The following is a 20,693-nucleotide window of genomic DNA, read 5'->3' on the forward strand; positions in this document are numbered from 1 at the left end:
GCCGGCCTCTGGGGCCTGGCCCAGAGAACCCTGATAGCCAAAGCACGCATTTCAGGAAAGGAGAACTTTATTTCTTCCAAAGCTAGCACACCAAATCAGCTCAACCAGATAACGGCAGCCTCAGGGGTGGAGGTTGGGAGACAGTTGAAGCAGATGCACGGTCAAAGCTGCCCCCAATGCTGCAAGCCGATGTTTTTCCCAAAATGTCTTGTCTCCATCGCAAGGCCAGGGGTTGGTTTTGAGCAGGCTGGGCAGAGCGCAGCACTCCGCCACTTCGGGAACTGCAACGTCAATGCACTCACATCAGATGATTGACCAGTATGGCCGCTAATATTCCGATCATGTATTGTCCATTAGGTGTTCTGGAACTGGTTTCTACAAGCTGGCTACCAGAAGCTATAGGCACATTTGAAAAAAATAAGGTAACATTTGGTGAGAGAAATACCATATATCTTTGTTTAGAAGTAGTGGCTTCTATTAAATTTAATTACTTCCCCTGTGGCTTTAAATCAAGGGCAGCTTCTGTTAAATTTAATTACTTTCCCCTGCGGTTTACATGGCAAAGGTGTCAGTGCTACTTGCCGAGCGCTTCTGGCCAAAGTAAAAGCTTGGGTATGATTTGCTCCATTATACCAATGCCTCCCCTCCTAATTTTACTTTCTCCCTCTATCCAACATTTTTGTGGACATTTTATTCATGAAATCTGCCTTTGGTATCTTGAAAATTATTCAATTAGCAGCATGTGATTGGCAGCTGCAATCTGAAGAAAAAAAGAAATTCTAATAAATTTCAACCCAAACATAGCCTGCGTTCACTTTGCTGCTCTATTGTACCGATGTTTAGTGCAACAGCACATTAAAAGTATTATGCAGAATCTGCATAAGGGTGCACTTTCTTAAATTCTCTGGATAAGGCAGTTATTACTGCTTTAGTTTTATTAGCTGCATGCCCAAACTGACAATTTTTACCACTGATCATGTCAACACCAATTCCAATTGCTCTTCTGCCCCCTAATTGTCAAAGTGCACATTAAATTGTAGCTACCTAGGAGCCTTGCCCTTTATGGAGTTGCCGCTGGAATTATTCACAGAAGTGAATTCCTAAAAGTTTGCTTCTCTCAAGATGAAGTGGATCTTCATTAACATTCTGGAAATGAAATGCCGCTTCATAAAAAAATAAGGCAGCTTTCAGACCATTTTAGAATTTCAGAGAAATTTTGCATTATCTTTCCCATGATTCTATGCTGATGTCAGGCTGTATTTCAACCGAAATGACAATGAAATCATTTCAATTCCATGCAATGTGCAAAAAAACAGTCAATTTTTCACTTGGCAAGCTGAAGTCTAAAGTAATTAAGCACTGCTGTGTGGGAGGCAGCTTCCTGCTCTGAAGTCAGCCTGAGATAATTACCATATTAAAGTCAAAACATCGTGTGCCGCACTGATAGATAGATGGATGGAGAGATTGGGCATCTATTAAATGATCCATTTTGTTATGCTTCCTGGGAAATGTGCCATTGATGCCAATTAAGAAATATATATTCCAAGTGAGTATTTCTAAGTGACAAAACTTCTATCCGGTAAATTGAATTTATTATTTACTGATCATGAAGTACTTAAAGTCATAAAATCTAGAGAAAGAGCAACCTATGAGGAGAATTACATACTCTGACTCGGTTTACAAACCCCTCATTACCCAATTGCCACGTTAGCATCAAGTTTTCCCTGATAACATTTCTAGCTGAGGTACTAAGTTATTTCTGTCAGGAAAACTTGAGCTGGAATAATAATAATAATAATAATAGGATATTGCAGGTAAAATGGTAGCATTCAGAAGTTTCAAAGACACCAAAAAGTTAAGTGAAAAATTCATGTTTTATGTGTTTTAAGGAGGGTAAATGAAATACACTTCAAAGAGTAATCTTTCTTAAATATCTTTGAATCTCTGCTCGTGGCATTGAGAAATGAACTGACCCCCCCCCAACTACTGAAGCTGGGGACTAATCTATTCACACGGTACAGCTGAATGCACAGCAGTGAGATTAAATTATGTTAAAATTCTTAGCAGTCTCATTTATTAGAAGTTAATAATTTATTAATATTCTTTCTCCAGTGACCAAACATACGTATTATTTATGCTTTTATAATGATACTTGGTTAAGAATATACTTAATAAAGCAGTTAGGTCTGTGATTTAAATCTGCCCCTCTTTATCAAAGTTTGCATTCCATTATAGAACACAGTAAAAGTTTATTTTCGCGTAAATAGTAGTGAAAGAAGAGAAGACAATGCTGGCTTTCTGTTCTGAAAGAAGAGGGCATCTCCAAGTCAGGATCTTTTTTTGAGTAAAAAAGAATAGGCACCTCTATGTCTGCAGTGAAGGTTATGTTTGATCTTCTCTAACTACTTTCTGTGGGATTTATTCGTCACCATTTCCACTAGCGTATTGATACCATAAAGGATAGAGAACTAAAGCAATATCCCTTTAAAATCAGAGACAAGAACTTTGAGGATCAAAACTAATATTTCTCTTATTGCCCCCCCCAAAAAAGTAGACCTTAAAATACAAAAATCCACCCATACAAAGATTAAATGATAATTATTTTCCCTAGGAGGTAATCTAAAGAATCAATAGTCTGCCTTAATATCAAATTTCGTCTATGCTCTCTGGCATATCACTTGGTGGGGGGGGATGGGGGGGTGGTCCCAGTGAGTCAGGCACTCAACTGAGCAAGGCTGGCATCGCTAAATTCCAGGCTGTTCCGATAGACAGTTTCAGGCCTTTGGTTCTGTGTGTTTCAACAGAAATCCTAAAATGAATGCAATTTTAAATTACTTTGTGAGGGGAAGAAAGAAAAATGGAGTTTTTATTAGGGCTGGTTTCATGTGCCCTGGAATTCAAAAGAGGATAGTTCGTTGCCTGACTTAACTGTCCTCCGGCTGGCATTTATAGCAATACCATCCTCTCTTTCCTATCAATGGATAGAAAATTTGAGAAAAAGTCATAGTAACGGAGAGTAGGAAAGAATAAAGATTTCCTTTGATTCTGTGTATGTGTATGTGTATATGTATATGCGTCTATAAAGACAGATGCACGCATATCCACACAGGCGTATATGCAGTAAAAGCTTTCCATTTTAAATCAAAAAGGGAAAGCATCTGAATTAGTTAAAAATGAAAATCAAGATGTTTTTATTTTTCATAAGAGTTATGTCCTAGTAAACTATGACATTTTGTTTTGCTTCTACTTTGTTTCTACTTTCAAAATTTTCTGCAGTGAAGACATGCATAGTTGAAAAAAAATTGTTTCCACTTTAAAAAAAAATTCTTTTTTAATTTAGCAAGGAATATTTAGTCATTTTATAATACAGTCCAAAATAAAAGGGAGCATTTAGGCTTCAGGGTCGGGGAGACCACTTTGCAGCAGACAGTCCTGCTAGAAGAAACCAGAAAAGAGTCTTGAGGTCTCTTCCAGAACGGTCAGGAGTGGGAAGCCAACCCAGGCCAGAGCAAGAGCACTTATTTGGGGCCACTTGTGTTCCATTTTGCAGATGCAAATAAACGAATGCATTTAGAATGGGCCAGAGAGAGGGAATTTGGTTCAGTGACTAGAGCTGCAGTCTGGGAGTGAGGAGGTCCAAGTTTCTATTTGTGACCTTGTCCCGGACCCACTTTGTAAATTGGGACCGTCTAGAACTCCGCTCTCTTTCTCCATCTGTAAAATGGAGGCAGTAATGTGCCCAGCTTACCCTTTAGCACAGTAGAATTAGCAAACAGTGTGGGAAAGAAAGTGCATACATTCAGAGCATGATTCGTTCTGAGAGAATTTCGGTTCTTCCTTGTGAATTCTAGCATCGTTTTCAGCTGCCAAAACCCGGGTGCTATTCAGAGAATTCAAAGTCAAACATTGCATTTATTTTCTGCCCTTTAAATGCCCATGATTTTGAGGGTTTTCTCACCATATTAACTGCAACAGTGAAATTAGACTGTTCAGCTTCAGTTTATAGCCCATTTCATTCTTTAATTTCTGTGTTCAGAGATGATGGTTTTGGTTTGCAGTCACACTGTTCCAGAAAAATAACAGATAAAATGGGTTTTCACTGAAAACATTTAAACTTCATGAAAAAAAAAAAGCAACAGCAACAACAAAAAACCCAAACCTGGCTTTCCCTGTTGCACTGTAGTATCATGAATAGAAACAGAATAAGACACGTGAAAGCAGTTTAGGCTTTTTTCTAAGAACAGAGTCCCGGCTCTCATCCCCACCCCCCAGCACACACTTCTGTGCAACTAAACTGAATTAAATCTTCCTTTTGAAGCCTCTTTTGATACCTTTCGGTTATGTACGGGAAAACATATCTTTAAGATAGTTCTCCTAACATGCTAAAAACTGAAATAGATTAATTCTATCTCAGACTCCTAAATCAAATAAACAAGACATCAGTGCATGTAACCTTTCATTCACACTCCATCCTTTACTCTGCCGCATTTCACCCGTGGTAATCTTCCATCTCTCAACAGATGTCATAACCAGTAACTCAATCATACATCTTCATCAAAAGCAATACGTGTAACACCCAACATGAATGAGAACCTACATAAACATAGGTTTTTGTGCCTTCAAGTCTCTCTCAGACTGACACTGTTAACACTAGACAGCACTTCTCATCACTGGAAACACACTCCTGAATTCGTTAAGTGTTCAGCACCTTCTCTGACATCATGCGACGACAGCCGGCAGCAGTGCCATTGGATTTTAAAGCAGACTGGCACAGAAGAAGTTTCAGCTTCAGAATCAAGAAGAGGTAAAGGGAGTGTTTCCTTCACTACTGAGATATTTCCCCCACCTTGCTAGAATAATTACCCTACCTTCACATAGTGTTTATATACCAAATTTGTCCCATCACTCCTGGCGACTAAGGTGATAAGAGGGATTTTCTTCTGCCTTCAAATTTCAAACCAGGACAAAGAAGCAAGATTTTTGGAAGGGACAAGCCAACAGATTTTCATCATGATGGAGTTTCATGCCCTGTTCACCAAGGCCATCACCTTGCGAAGTAGGACCACTTCCACGGGGTACCTGTAAGATATGCAGTCATTCTCTTCCCTCTCGTGTTTCTACAACTTGATGTGCCTTCTGATACTGTGGTAACACCACCTTAATGGTCAAGAGGATACAGACAGAAGAAAGGACACTCACATCTCTTGAACCCCTTACACGGAGCAGGCGCCCAGCCGGATGGCTTCGAGCATCTCGTGACAATTCTCACCACAGCTCGGTTAGGCCAATCTTACTGCTCCCGATTTTTCACAATGAAGAAAAGTACTAAGCAAATTAGGAATAAAGCAAGCAGGCCACAGGCTGGAACGGAACAGTATCAGGCGAGACTGGATACGGGAGATACTCCATGAATATTTGTTAGTCTGTGTAAGAATCCGTATCCAGATACCTCTGCTGCTCAGGATTGTGCTGAATCTTCAGTTTCCGTGCACAGCGCCCTCCCCCATTACCTTCCATCATCGACAAGTTAGAGATGATTTACCCCATTGTACAGCTGAGGAAACTGAAGTTCAGAGAATACAGTCATACAGCTAGTTAATGTCAATACAGCCTCACACTGGGATTGCCCTTTCGGCGAGCTCATATATGGATGTTGATGAAGAAAATCAGACATGGTACCACCAACCAATAAATTTACCACCAGAGAAAAAAAGTCATGTTTGTCATGAATCTGTATAATGTTTTTGTTTTTCCCAATCTGCGTATCTCATAGGCATGATTATTGACCTGAGCATACTTGACCACAGTGCAAGGTAGGAGATTTGGTTCTGGTCCTGGCTTACCATTTATTCTAGATACTCAGCTTTCTCATACAGAATCAGAGAGTAAAGTATTTCCTTCCATTTGGCTTACCGTGCAGCATTCCAGGCATCAGTACCTGGAATGAATCAAGTCCTCAACAAGTACTTATTTGAATAAATACATGAAATGATTGCCTTACAAGAAGTTGCAGGAACAGTGCTTATTCTCAGTAGAGTTGAGGAGTGATAACCCCACATCTCTAGGCCTTGGTTTTTTGTGCTTTTTTTTTTTCCTGTTGAAAATACAAGTTCCTAAATATTTATTTATAGCAAGCAGCTGCCTTTTAAAGTTGTCCAAGAGGGTACATTTGTGTAATTTATCTTTTAATAGTTCATTTGGTCTGGTATTTATATTAGTCTTTATTATGCTTTAAGCCAGTAATTGTCTTCTTACTACACAATGCAAAGATTTAGGTCAGAGGTCAACAAACTTTTTCTGTAAATGGCCAGATAATAAATATTTTAGCCTCGTGGGCCATATGGTCTCTGTTAAACTACTCAACTCAGCCATTGGAGCACAAAATCAACCAGACAATATCTAGACAAGTGAATGGGCTGAGCTGGGTGCCAACAAAGGTTTATTTTAAAAAATAGATAGCAGGCCAGGTTTGGGGCTGTATGGTTTGCCAAGCTCTGGTCTAGTATCTAAGTGACCACCAGAGAGCACCGTGTCTATCATTATCATGTTATCACAGGTGCTTTGTAGGGAGTTAGTGCTCTGTACTACTTTGAGGAGCTAAAAGAACTTTTTGAGTTGCGCTAGCCACCATATTGTGCACCCAATAGAACATAACGGAGCGAGTTAATGGAGCTGCCATAAGATGGCAGCCTTGATTGCTTATGTCCAATGGCACACCCGGGAAAAGAGTTCATCAAGATACCCAGGAGGTCTAACTGGTCCATGCAGTCCCTTCCTTGATGATGTTAACACAGACAATAGAAGGTGTTAGAATAAGATGTTCCTTTTAGGTTTGGGGCACATTCGTTCACCTACAATATATTAAAGTTTCTGCAATGATAAACTATGAGCTATAATATCACACCAATGACAAAATGAAAAACACATCTGAGTGTCTTTGTCAAGTTGAACACATCAACAAAAGGTCTTAGCAGGAGCTGATTTCAGAACTGGATTTTGGGCGCAGAGCATGTAGAGAGGAAGAGAAAGGTAAAAAGGCATTCCAGGTGTGAAGGAAAACATATGCAAAGCTATAGACCAAAGCCAAGTAAAAGAGAAGTAGGTTCGTTTACATGAAATGGTTGGTAAATAAGACACAATATCAAAGATTTGCACAAGATCTCGCTCCCTAAGAGTCCCTCTTCTTTGTACACTTTATTTATCTTGAGAACTGGAACTATAGTCTAACAAAAAGTTCTAAAAAACTGGCCGTGTGGAATGAGATGATTTGTGGAAATCGTTCTTCCTATGCACATCTGCCAAAGGTGAATGTTTTAGTATGATGGGTAGCAGATGAATGACAACAAAAAAGTGAAATTCATGAAAAACTTCCTGTTGCTACACCAGCTTTGACCCATCAAAATTCCATCAAGTGAAATTCTACCCAAGCAACAGTGTACCCCAAGTGTGAGACCTAAGCACAACAAGAATTTCCTGGACTTGCCAGGGAACCTGAACTACCTTCATTCTATGGTACACGTAAGGTATAGTATAGCTTGTCACGTACTGTCCCCTTTACGGTCTTGAACTGACAATACTTGCAACAACCACAGCTATCAAAATGCAGCTGGCTCTAGTGGGCAGGCAAACCTCCATAGCCAAATCTCTTTTTTATTTTCACCTTCATAGAAAGCAAAGGTCATTTTTAAGGCAAGGGACAAAATAGCTAACCCATATGCTCCCCACTTGGAAAAGCCTCCTGTTTGTCCTGGGGTTAGTTTTTTAGCCTTTCTGCATGAAAATGCTGTCCTCAGGGCTGGGAATATTCAAATGTCTCCCAGGTGGAGGCAATACATATGGCTCAGAAATGGGGTCTCTCTTCACCATTCATCCTGGAAAAAATAAGTGTTAGGGTAGAAGGTGGGAAGAGGCCTTGGTTCACAGACCCGTTTAAGAATTTGTGAGTTAAAAAAAGGAAAAAAAAAAAAAGGAAAAGAAAAGAAACTTTCTTAGTTAAAGGAGAACTTTAGTGCCTGAAGAATGCCTCGTGAAATACACATTTCGTTTTCCTCACAACTCAAGTTGGCTAGATTTCTAGTTTTGTGGAGTCTCCAGCTTGGTGTAATTCAAACCAAAAAAATGAAAGAAGCCTAATCAGTGCAAATTAAAATAAAAAAGCAGAGCAAAGAAACAAAACCAAATGGCCAACAACAAGCCATGTAAATCTTCCATGGCAAGGAGTCCTCTCCGAGATTCTCTGTGGTCCCGTGATCTATCACACGCTGCAACTGTAAAAGTCAAAGTCACCCATTCCCTGGAATGCCCGAATGGGTGGGTACACTGAAAACACTTCTCGGATTGACCTTAACTGTGATTAGTAAATTACTCCGTTGCTGGAAGACTGAGATGGAATTTGTCTTTGATGGGAAGCAGGGAAGCAAGGGCTTCCACGGGACGAAGGCGCCAAGAGGAGGCACGGCGACTCCTCTCTCGCACCAGCTCTGCGGCGTGCATTCTTGAAGACAGAGTGACATCTAAAGGGATTTTGAAATAGCCGGGGCTGCTCAATGCCAGCAATCCTGACAAAGTCAAGGGCATGTCATATTTTGGAAAACTGATGAGTTTTCAGGTTTCCTGTGCTTGATTGTCCCAAGTAACCATGAAAAGAGGATCAAATTCTGATTTTAATGACATGCCTCAGGGTGCCCTCAGGACAACTGCCATTTTTATCTTAGATTCTGCAGGTCCTCAGTGAACAAAAGGGGGGAAAATCAGCTTTGAATAGATTCCTTACGCTCTTGTCAAAAGTAATCCAACTCTGAATATCTATATCCTAAAATATCATCATGCGGGCAGTTTTTATTAACCTAAAGAATTAATAGAGCAGAATATTTAAAATGGGGTTTCAGTTATTGATTCTCCAATTAGATCTCGTGTTCCCTAGGTGCTGTGTATAATAATGGTTTTCGCTCCGTCTCCCGCGCTCGCTGGCTTGCGCTCGCTCACTGCCTCTCTTTCTCTCGGCGTCTCTGTGTTTCTCCTGAGCGGACATGCTCTGAATACACATGTGAGGCATAATGACCAGATCCAGGAGGCGAGGCTGCATTTGCAGATTCCGATTATGCTTTTGAAAAACACCCCCGACCCCCAAATTCAGTCTTTTCCAAGCTTATAATCCCCCGCTCTCCTTCCTTCCGCACAAAATCATTTTTACTTTGGAGTTGACTCCCCTAGTATGTGGCAGCTTAGCCAGAAAGCAGGGCCTGTGTGCTTGTTAACTGCACCCTGATGTTAACAATGAACTAATTACTTTTACTACTGATGTGCTCTGGGGCATTATTTCCTTTCTGTGCGCTTTCCTACTGAACTATTGTCATTACTCAATCAGAGGACTGAGAAAAGCAAAAAGCAAACAACAACAACAAGGAAAAGTGAATGCGTTTGCCTTCCCAGGGCAGAAAGCGGAGTCCATATCCTAGGTCTCGTTTTTTTTTCTCCGCTTTCTTTAATTGTGCCTTCCTTGGGAAGTACGAATGCCTTCCGATGCGTTTTTACTTATTTATGAAAAAGAGTATAAAATCATGCAAGGCTCCCGGGATCCTCTAACACATTTATAACCATGATGCCCTGTGAACCGCCAAAGCACAGATCAGCTGCAAACCGAGAAGTTACTCTTTCTTCTTTACCGAAGCCGAGTCAAAGTGGTAAAACAGTTTGTGGTGTATTCCCTTTTCGATAAAAGCGCCTCTGGAAAGGAGAAGTATGTGCGTTTCTCCATTTGCACCATAGTATTTCCAGTTTTATTGGAGTTGGGGGGCATGGCAGGGAGGGGAAGCGATGAGAAAGGATCACATTAGCCCAGAGAAAGCGATGATCAGAGAACATTTGCCGTGGGATGGCATTTGCAGCAAAAGTGTTATTTTGCCTGAAGACAGAATTTGCTCACACAACTGATTTTCTGTGATTGTTTTTATACAAAACACCCACCCTAGACCCATTCGCACATCTACCCAAACAACAATATTTCACTTTCACGTCAAAAGAAGTTGGCATAGAAAATTCAGAACAAAACATGGAACCTGAGGCATCGAAATGACAAATAACGACAGGACCTTTCAGCTCATCTTAATAAAGAAGATTAAAGCAACACGTAACCCAAGATGTATGTTAATAAAACAAGCGGTGAAAAATAATAACTTGACTACACTAATAACAGACGCATATCTTTACATTTCAATTAGGCTTTTGCCAGTGCGGGCTTTTTTTTTTTTTTCTTTCCAACACTTACGAATATATTGCAATCGTAGAAAAATGATGATTACCAAGCCCGAGTCTTCTTGAAAATACAACTGTTCGGGTTGTTGTTTGAAAATAAGTCATCTTTCGCATACGGTAACTTTTCATTCCAAGCCATCTCAATTAGAGCAAGGATCAATCATTGTGTGTTCAGACGCTGCTCAGTTTCCCAGGGCTGTCAGTACCCACAGCCTGCCTACCTCTGAGGGCTGGAATTCTCATAAGAAATCAGAAATGTAAAGGCAGGGATGAGAAATCTTGGGGCAGGGGGGCAATAATAATTAGAATAGTCTTTACCTCTTCTAATTCACAGACCAGCGTTTAGGGCCGGAAAGAAATCGGCTTCCTACTAATAATGCAGCTTGAACTTCATTGCTGGAATATTTCTTCGAGCATGAGTTAGAGATTCTCATTTTGATTCTTTTGTTCTTCCAATAGTTATTTTTTGCACTAAGATGTTGAACGTTTAGCCGTTTTCCTGCAGGAGAGAAACTATGCTAATACAATAGGGCTTTGTTCCTGCTTCTTGACCGAGTTGAGCAATAACAAGTGAAAAGAAACAGTAGAAGTGAGGAAGCAGACTGATGGCATCACTCGTCTATTATGCTGTATTAGCGTCACCATTCAATTGCTAAGTCTGGCTCAGCTCTTGTTCCCATGTGAAACTGTAATTTTATGTGGCCATATCGGAATTTTAGGAAGTTGTTTCTTTTATAAAGGAAACATCTTGAAGACAGGATTTATGAAAGAGTACAAAGGTAAGCAGTGAAAACTCTATCAGAAGAAATATCTCTGAGAAGGATTATACTAAGCTATATACCACTTAGAGATCTTTCAATAGCGGTAAATAGAATCACAAAACTAAAATGTGGGCCAGTGCATGAATCCAGCGAAAAAAGAAAACCTTACATTTAAAAATTTTAAATCGAAGCGTCACCAAAAGTCTGCTGACTTGATATGTTTAAAGAGGGGAAAAAGCTTCTGATTAGAAAACCGAACATTTCAAGATTCTATGGTCTATTTCAGCGAGAGAGAGAGAAGGACAGGGCGCAGAGCAAGCACGTTTGGGAGTGAGGCTGCCGATTCATGGCCAACCGCAGTTTTATTACTTAGCCTCTGTGGGTTTTCCTGTGTCCTGTGGATAATAGACTTGACTTAGACATAAACTCTTTATCTTGGTAAAAATTAATGAAGGCTCGAGCAATACCAAAATTCAAATAATGTTTTTTAAAAGATTTTCTCAGGAGTTTCTACAAGTTTACATCTGAATTATTTGGCCGTGATTTGGGCTATTATGAAATAATCTGCTTTTCCTTATGCTGAAATAAATAATCCATAATATACTCGTGCATCACGTGACATAATTTTTTAATGGTATATGATTTAGGCAACTCTGGTATAGAAGCCAAAAGGAAGAGAAGGACGAAGAGCTTATCTAGAGGGATTTAATTCCTGAGCCTCATATGGCCAAAAGCAGGGTCCCAAGCACTATTTTCTCCTTCACGGGATAACGATCACTAACATCCGGGAAGAGTATGCATGGGGATGTTTTGGACAGACCGCCATCAGTTTAAATCCTAACAAACTGAACAATGCAGAAATTGATGAATTCCGCACCTGGCGTTACCACATATCCATCCATATTGTGAATGGAAAATACAAGATGTAATTACAACTTTGGCTGAGCTTAGCTGACACTATTTCTGTCCTGAGTTACCAACCACTTCCACTCCTGGCTACACATGCCCTACCTCCCAAACCCCCCAAGGAGGGTGTCTTTTCCTAGTTCTAATTTTAACTTGAAAAATCACATCTCAGGAAACCCAATATCTTTTTTAAGAGTAAGAACAATCAAAAAATGTATAATATATTCAGTTCATAGCAGAGTGAATCATTGGGGCAACTTCCAAGATATGAAATGTATCTGTTAAAGCTTAGACTTGGCTTTGTCAGAAAAGCAGTATTAAAAATAGCAAGGTGATTATATAACTGTGGGAGGGAAAAGTAAGGCATTAGCAAACAATGAATGAAGGGAAAAAATAAATCTAAATACCACCTTTATGAAGGTATCAGGAAATGAACTGTCCCAGAATAAAAGTGTAAGTTTCTAGCCAATGGGGAATCCACGCAAGAAGATAGATGTATTTTCGTTGGAACTAATGAAGCACCAGTTACTGATAAATATGTGGAATGGCCTTGTACCTTCTCTCAAAACATCATGCCAGACTCCTTTTTTGTCATGACCGTGGGTTTAGAACAGTATCCTTAACACCATTTTGCAGAGGACACAGCTATGGCCTACATTTAATTCTCCTAATTTTCTTTTTTTTTTAATGATTTTATTTATGTATTTATTTGAGAGAGAATGAGAGAGAGAGAGTGAAAGAGAGAGCATGAGAGGGGAGAAGGTCAGAGGGAGAAGCAGACTCCCCATGAAGCTGGGAGCCTGATGTGGGACTCAATCCCGGGACTGCAGGATCAAGACCTGAGCCGAAGGCAGTGGCTTAACCAATGGAGCCACCCAGGCACTCCTCTCCTAATTTTCTTAACATCAACTCAAGCTTTAGTCTTTTTCCTTTCTTTTTAAATACCCTGAACCCCATCTAACATAAAAACACTTTTTTTCCATAAGAGAATCAAACAAACTGAGGGCTGCTGGGGGGAGGTGGGTAGGGAGAGGGTGGTGGGGTTATGGACACTGGGGAGGGTGTGTGATATGGTGAGTGCTGTAAAGTGTGTAAACCTGGCAATTCACAGACCTGTACCTCTGGAGCTCATAATACATTATATGTTTATAAAAAAATAAAAAAATTTTTAAAAAGACACAAGTTTTCTAAGTGTCTATTGAATGAGGAAACAATTTAATAACTAATTCTGTAGGTAAAGATGTGCAAAAAGAAAAAAAAAATTCTCGAAGCACATTCCAAACTTCTGTCTCAATTATTTTTATTACAGATGTTACCTGCAATCAGAAGACATCCCAGCTTGGCCACAGCATTCATTTATTCAATAAATATTAATCAATCAACACGGTGTGACAGATGTGCAGATACAAAGATGAATATAACCCAGTTTGTGCTCTCAAAAACCCCAAAGGACTGCAAGGCAGTGTCCCTATAGTTATAAAATGATATGATAAGTATAGTAATAGACACTGCCACAGGATACTACAGTAGTTCCAAGGAAGAATAAAAATACAGCAGGGAGATGAGGGGGAGATTCAGAAGCAGCTCCCTGGAAAAAGTTATCCAGGTAAAGAGGGAAGGGGAAGGACATGGGCAGGGATTTCGAGCAAAGGGGTTGCACTGGGGTCCCCAGGGCTACCCTCAGGCTTTATGGTTCTCTAGGAGGACATATGGACTCAGCATATACTCACAGCTATGATGTCTTGCAGGGAAAGGATACAAAGAGAAATTGACAAGGGGGAAATGTGCATAGTGGTTAGGGGAAATCATAAATAAGATTCCAAGAGTCTTCTCCCAACCGAGTCACACAGGATCCACCTAAATCTCCCAGAAGAGTTGTGCCAGCAAGTGTGAAATGTTGCCAACCAGGGAAGCTTGTTAGAGACATAGAACCCAGGATTTTTCCTGGGGGTAGTCATAGAGACATCCTTTACCTAGAACATACCAGCATTCCAGACTCTCAGAAGGAAAGCAGGTGCTCAGCATAAACCATATTATTGGTATAGTTATCAGCTCCAGGAATGGTTGGAGCCCTCCTGAAATCCACATTTCCAGAGGCAAACCAGGGACCATTTGCCACCAGGACTTTCAAATTAGAGCTGTTAGGCCTCCTGGATCAACTTTTTTTACACAAGGGGTTAACATGAATAACTTCAGATAAGCAAAAACTATATAAAGGTTTGTAAGAGTAAAAGGAAGATCAATTAAATGCTAGGCCGGATGAAAGACGCCCTTGGTATGGACACACGAAGCAATAGTTCCATGTGGCTAGAGGGTGTGAGTCAAGCAAGAGTTGGCTGAGGCTAGATCAGGGAAGGCTTTGAATTTTCAGAAGTTTAGGTTTTATCCATGGGTGGTGAACTAATGAAGAGAAGGACAAGGCCACAGTTGTCTGGAAAATCTAATATTTTTAATTGATGAGAAACGCAAAAGAGAAACTGCTTCTCCCTTTTCCTCATGTACCACGACAATATAATGCACAGTAAAGAGCATAGACCTAAGCCCCACACTCCAAAATTCTAATCACAGATCTGCCCCTTACTAGCTGTGAACTTGAACAAGTTAACACCCCATGCTTGAATTTACTCACCTCTAAAAATGGGTAATAATAGTGGTCCCTTCATGGACATTTATATGGGAATTAAATGACGACCTAATATTTCATCAGTTGGAGTCACCATCAACTGTAAGACACAGCAGACAAAAGAAAGCACTACCAATTAAACAATGGCTCATTGCCTTCTTATCACTTAAAATTTTTGTTTTAATTATGAGTTAGACATAGCTTTTCTCCAATATTACTATTATGCATACATAAAGGGGAAAACACAATGAAATAAATTGGTTGTTGCTTTACAGGAAAACATCCAAATTATGAGCAGTCCTCCTACAACATTTGCTTCACTAACACAACACTTTACTGGCTTTTCTTGCTTTTCTGAACATACGCTATCTTTTGGTTTCAGTGCTGAATCATAACGTAATCCTTTTTACAGTGTTTACCACTGAAACTCAACGTAGGTACCAAAACTGCATACAGCTCAGCGGAAATGATGACAGTGGGAACAGCCAGCCCTCCCCAAAGTCATGCACACACGTAGGCAACAATGACTGTGCCGTGACTTCTGCCTGGCTGACAGCAATTACAAGATGCCTCAGCTTATAGCACATGTTCCATTTCCAGAGATGTTAAAACAAGTTGGGGGATGGGGTGGGATGTGCCTCTCAAAATAAATGAAAGGCAGTAATAGAAGGAGTGGATTATTGCAAGCCTGAGGAAGCTTCAGCTTCTCAATCATAGGCCTTTTCCAAAGCCCTGCCGGGAGCCCTAGGAATGTACTGACATAATTACATTGTTTTGAAAATCTTGTTTATCTATTAAAAAATAAAAAAATAATTAAAAATCAGGGATCCAAGCTTCTACTTAAGCTAGAAAAACAAAATCATATTAAACCAAAAGTAAATAGAAAAAAAAGAAGAAGAAGAAGAAAGTAAATAGAGAAATAGAGAATAGAGAAAGTAAAGAGAGAAAACAATACAGTTAGGAAATCAGATAAAACATTAAAAAAAATCAACAAAGTCAAAAGTTGGTTCCTGGAAAGGATTTGTAAAATTGATAAATCCTTCAGAAGACCAATCAAGAAAAGAAATGAGAGAAAAGGCAAATAGTTAATATAAAAAATTTAAAAAGGACATCACTTGACAGGTATTTAAAAAGATAAGAGGATACTATGACTAACGCTATGCAAATAAATTTGACAATTTAGATGAAATGAAAAATTCCTTGAAAATCACAATTAACAAAATTGATATAGGAAAATCTGAAATGGCTCCATGTGTAGTAGACAGATTCTAGTAATTACCTAACAATTATCCCCACCTCCTAGTATTCATGTCCTTGTGTAATTGCCTTCCCTTCACAGTGGGTTGGACCTGACTTGCTTCTCATAATAATGTAAGGCAAAGTAGAGGGGATGTCACTTCCACGACTATGTCACATGCGATTGCGACCCCTGTTGTGCCAACAGACTCTCTACACACATTCTCCTTTGCTGACTTCGTGAAACTGCCACGTAGAGGGCCCACATGACAAGAAACTGAGAAGAGCCTCCAACCAACAGTCAGCAAAGAACTGAGGCCCATATTTCCTGAAAGGAACTAAATCCCATCCATACCCACATAAGCTTGGAAGTAGTTCTTTCTCCGGTTGAGCCACAGATGAGACCTCAGCCCTGTTCAACACCTCAACTGCACCCTTTTGAGAAACTCTGAGGTAGAGAATTCGGCTAAGCCATGCCTGCCTTCCTGACTCACAGAAAGTGTGAGGTATTATCTGTTATAAAGCTGCTAAGTCTGGTAATTAGTTACCTGGAGGAAAGGCCTCCATGAGAATAAGGTACATTGTCCCCGCAATTCCTCACATTGGCCACCTTTTCCCACCTACTTCCATTTTATTTATTTATTTATTTATTTTGAAAGGTTTATTTATTTCAGAGAGAGAGAATGAGCGGGAAGGGCAGTGGGACGAGGAGAGAGAATCTCAAGCAGACTCCACACTGAGGCCAGAGCCCGACTGGGGGCTTGATCCTGCAACTCTGAGATCATAACCTGAACTGAAACCAAGAGTCTGATGCTTAACCGATGGAGCCACCCAGGTGCTTCTCACCTGTCCCTGTTGTAACAGCAAACCCTGTCCTTTCTCAGTCTGATCGATCCATTTACTCAGGCCACAGGGTGACTTCTCCAGTATGGAGGAGGATGAAAACAATTCATGAGGAGGACAAGGGATCAGCTGGAGTCAGGGTACTTCAGGGATATAGGCGGTGTTAAAATTCTCCTTGGAGGCAGCACAGGGCAGGGGAAGGAGAGACATGCCCAAGATGTCCTGTTCCATCTTTTAGAAAGCTATCCCAGCAATAAATAAATACAATTCACTTTTTATTGAATGTGCAATAATGTTCTCACTTCAAAACTTCAGGCTCAGAAGACTTCAGTGATGCATCTTACCAAATAACTAAGGCAGAAATAATACTAATCCAACAAAATCTTATTTCAGCATACAGAAGAGGATTTTATGAGGCCAACATAACCTTGAAATCAAGATCTGACGAAGTTTTTATAAGAGAAGAAAATTACAAATACATTTCTTGAAGATGGATATAAAAATCTTTAACAAAAAACAAGCAAATTAAATCCAGAAATACATAAAAGAGAAAACACACCATGACCAAATGGGTTTATTCCAAGAATGAAAGTTTGGGTCAACATTAGAAAATCAATCAATGTAATTCACAGCAGAAGAAATGGTGGGGAAAGATCATCTAAGTAGAAGCAGAAAAAAAAAAAAATTGGCGGGGGGAGGAGTCAAGATGGCGGAGAAGTAGCAAGCTGAGACTGCTTCAGCTAGCCGGAGATCAGCTAGATAGCTTATCTAAAGATTGCAAACACCTGAAAATCCATCGGCAGATCGAAGAGAAGAAGAACAGCAATTCTGGAAACAGAAAATCAACCACTTTCTGAAAGGTAGGACCGGCGGAGAAGTGAATCCAAAGCGACGGGAAGATAGACCCCGGGGGGAGGGGCCGGCTCCCGGCAAGCGGCGGAGCAACCGCGCACAAAATCAGGACTTTTAAAAGTCTGTTCCGCTGAGGGACATCGCTCCAGAGGCTAAACCGGGGCGAAGCCCACGCGGGGTCAGCGTGGCCTCAGGTCCCGCAGGGTCACAGAAGGATCGGGGGTGTCTGAGTGTCGCAGAGCTTGCGGGTATTGGAGCGGGAAAGCCGGCTACAGAGACAGAGCTGACAGTAAGCTCGCAGCTCCGTGTTACCTTGAACCGGTCGCAGGCTCGGTGAGCTCGGAGCGCGGCCGGAGGTCAGGCAGACGGGAGTAACTGGGCGCTGTTCTCTGAGGGCGCACTGAGGAGTGGGGCCCTGGGCTCTCGGCTCCTCCAGGCCGGAGACCAGGAGGCCGCCATTTGTATTCCCGTCCTCTGGAACTCTGCGGAGAGCGCTCAGGGAACAAAAGCTCCTGAAAGCAAACCCGAGCGGATTACTCACCCCGGCCCCGGGTAAGGGCGGTGTAATTCCGCCTGGGGCAAAGACACTTGAGAATCACTACAACAGGCCCCTCCCCCAGAAGATCAACAAGAAATCCAGCCGAGACCAAGTTCACCTACCAAGGAGTGCGGTTTCAATACCAAGGAGAGCAGCAGAATTCCAGAGGAGGAGAAAGCCAAGCACGGAACTCATGGCTTTTTTCCTGTGATTTTTTTTAGTCTTGCAGTTAATTTAATTTTTTCTTTTTCATTTTCTTTTTTTCTCGCCTTCGGGTAAAATTTTTTTTTTTTAACTGTTACCTTTTTCTTTTTTAACGATTTTTTACTAGTTTATCTAATATATATATATATATATTTTTTTTTTTTACATTTTTCTTAGGTGTTTTCTTTTTTTAAAATTCTTTTCTTTTCTTTTCTTTTTTTTTTTTTTTTCTTTTTTCTCTCTTCCTTTTTGAACCTCTTTTTATCCCCTTTCTCCCCACTCACGATTTTGGATCTCTTCTAATTTGGTTAAAGCATATTTTCCTGGGGTTGTTGCCACCCTTTTAGTATTTTACTTGCCCCTTCATTTACTCTTATCTGGACAAAATGACAAGACGTAAAAATTCAACACAAAAAAAAGAACAAGAGGCAGTACCGAAGGCTAGGGACCTAATCAATACAGACATCGGTAATATGTCAGATCTAGAGTTCAGAATGACAATTCTCAAGGTTCTAGCCGGGCTCGAAAAAGGCATGGAAGATATTAGAGAAACCCTCTCGAGAGATATAAAAGCCCTTTCTGGAGAAATAAAAGAACTAAAATCTAACCAAGTTGAAATAAAAAAAGCTATTAATGAGGTGCAATCAAAAATGGAGGCTCTCACTGCTAGGATAAATGAGGCAGAAGAAAGAATTAGTGATATAGAAGACCAAATGACAGAGAATAAAGAAGCTGATCAAAAGAGGGACAAACAGCTACTGGACCACGAGGGGAGAATTCGAGAGATAAGTGACACCATAAGACGAAACAACATTAGAATAATTGGGATTCCAGAAGAAGAAGAAAGTGAGAGGGGAGCAGAAGGTATACTGGAGAGAATTATTGGGGAGAATTTCCCCAATATGGCAAAGGGAACGAGCATCAAAATTCAGGAGGTTCAGAGAATGCCCCTCAAAATCAATAAGAATAGGCCCACACCCCGTCACCTAATAGTAAAATTTACAAGTCTCAATGACAAAGAGAAAATCCTGAAAGCAGCCCGGGAAAAGAAGTCTGTAACATACAATGGTAAAAATATTAGATTGGCAGCTGACTTATCCACAGAGACCTGGCAGGCCAGAAAGAGCTGGCATGATATTTTCAGAGCACTAAAAACGAGAAAAACATGCAGCCAAGAATACTATATCCAGCTAGGCTATCATTGAAAATAGAAGGAGAGATTAAAAGCTTCCAGGACAAACAACAACTGAAAGAATTTGCAAATACCAAACCAGCTCTACAGGAAATCTTGAAAGGGGTCCTCTAAGCAAAGAGAGAGCCTACAAGTGGTAGATCAGAAAGGAACAGAGACCATATACAGTAAAAGTCACCTTACAGGCAATACAATGGCACTAAATTCATATCTCTCAATAGTTACCCTGAATGTGAATGGGCTAAATGCCCCTGTCAAAAGACACAGGGTATCAGAATGGATAAAAAAACAAAACCCATCTATATGTTGCCTCCAAGAAACACATTTTAAGCCCGAAGACACCTCCAGATTTAAAGTGAGGGGGTGGAAAAGAATTTACCATGCTAATGGACATCAGAAGAAAGCAGGAGTGGCAATCCTTATATCAGATCAATTAGATTTTAAGCCAAAGACTATAATAAGAGATGAGGAAGGACACTATATCATACTCAAAGGGTCTGTCCAACAAGAAGATTTAACAATTTTAAATATCTATGCCCCCAACGTGGGAGCAGCCAACTATATAAACCAATTAATAACAAAATCAAAGAAACACATCAACAATAATACAATGATAGTAGGGGACTTTAACACTCCCCTCACTGAAATGGACAGGTCATCCAAGCAAAAGATCAGCAAGGATATAAAGGCCTTAAATGACACACTGGACCAGATGGACATCACAGATATATTCAGAATATTTCATCCCAAAGCAACAGAATACACATTCTTCTCTAGTGCACATGGAACATTCTCCAGAATAGATCACATCCTCGGTCCTAAATCAGGACTCAACCGGTATCAAAAGATTGGGATCATTCCCTGCATATTTTCAGACCACAATGCTCTAAAGCTAGAACTCAACCACAAAAGGAAGTTTGGAAAGAACCCAAATACATGGAGACTAAACAGTATCCTTCTAAAGAATGAATGGGTCAACCGGGAAATTAAAGAAGAATTGAAAAAAATCATGGAAACAAATGATAATGAAAACACAACGGTTCAAAATCTGTGGGGACACAACAAAGGCAGTCCTGAGAGGAAAATATATAGCGGTACAAGCCTTTCTCAAGAAACAAGAAAGGTCTCAGGTACACAACCTAACCCTACACCTAAAGGAGCTAGAGAAAGAACAAGAAAGAAACCCTAAGCCCAGCAGGAGAAGAGAAATCATAAAGATCAGAGCAGAAATCAATGAAATAGAAACCAAAAAAACAATAGAACAAATCAACGAAAGTAGGAGCT

Source organism: Mustela putorius, unplaced genomic scaffold (genome assembly GCF_011764305.1).
Source record: "Mustela putorius furo isolate JIRA1106 unplaced genomic scaffold, ASM1176430v1.1 tig00003853_pilon_pilon_pilon, whole genome shotgun sequence".
In the NCBI taxonomy this organism is placed as follows: domain Eukaryota; kingdom Metazoa; phylum Chordata; class Mammalia; order Carnivora; family Mustelidae; genus Mustela; species Mustela putorius.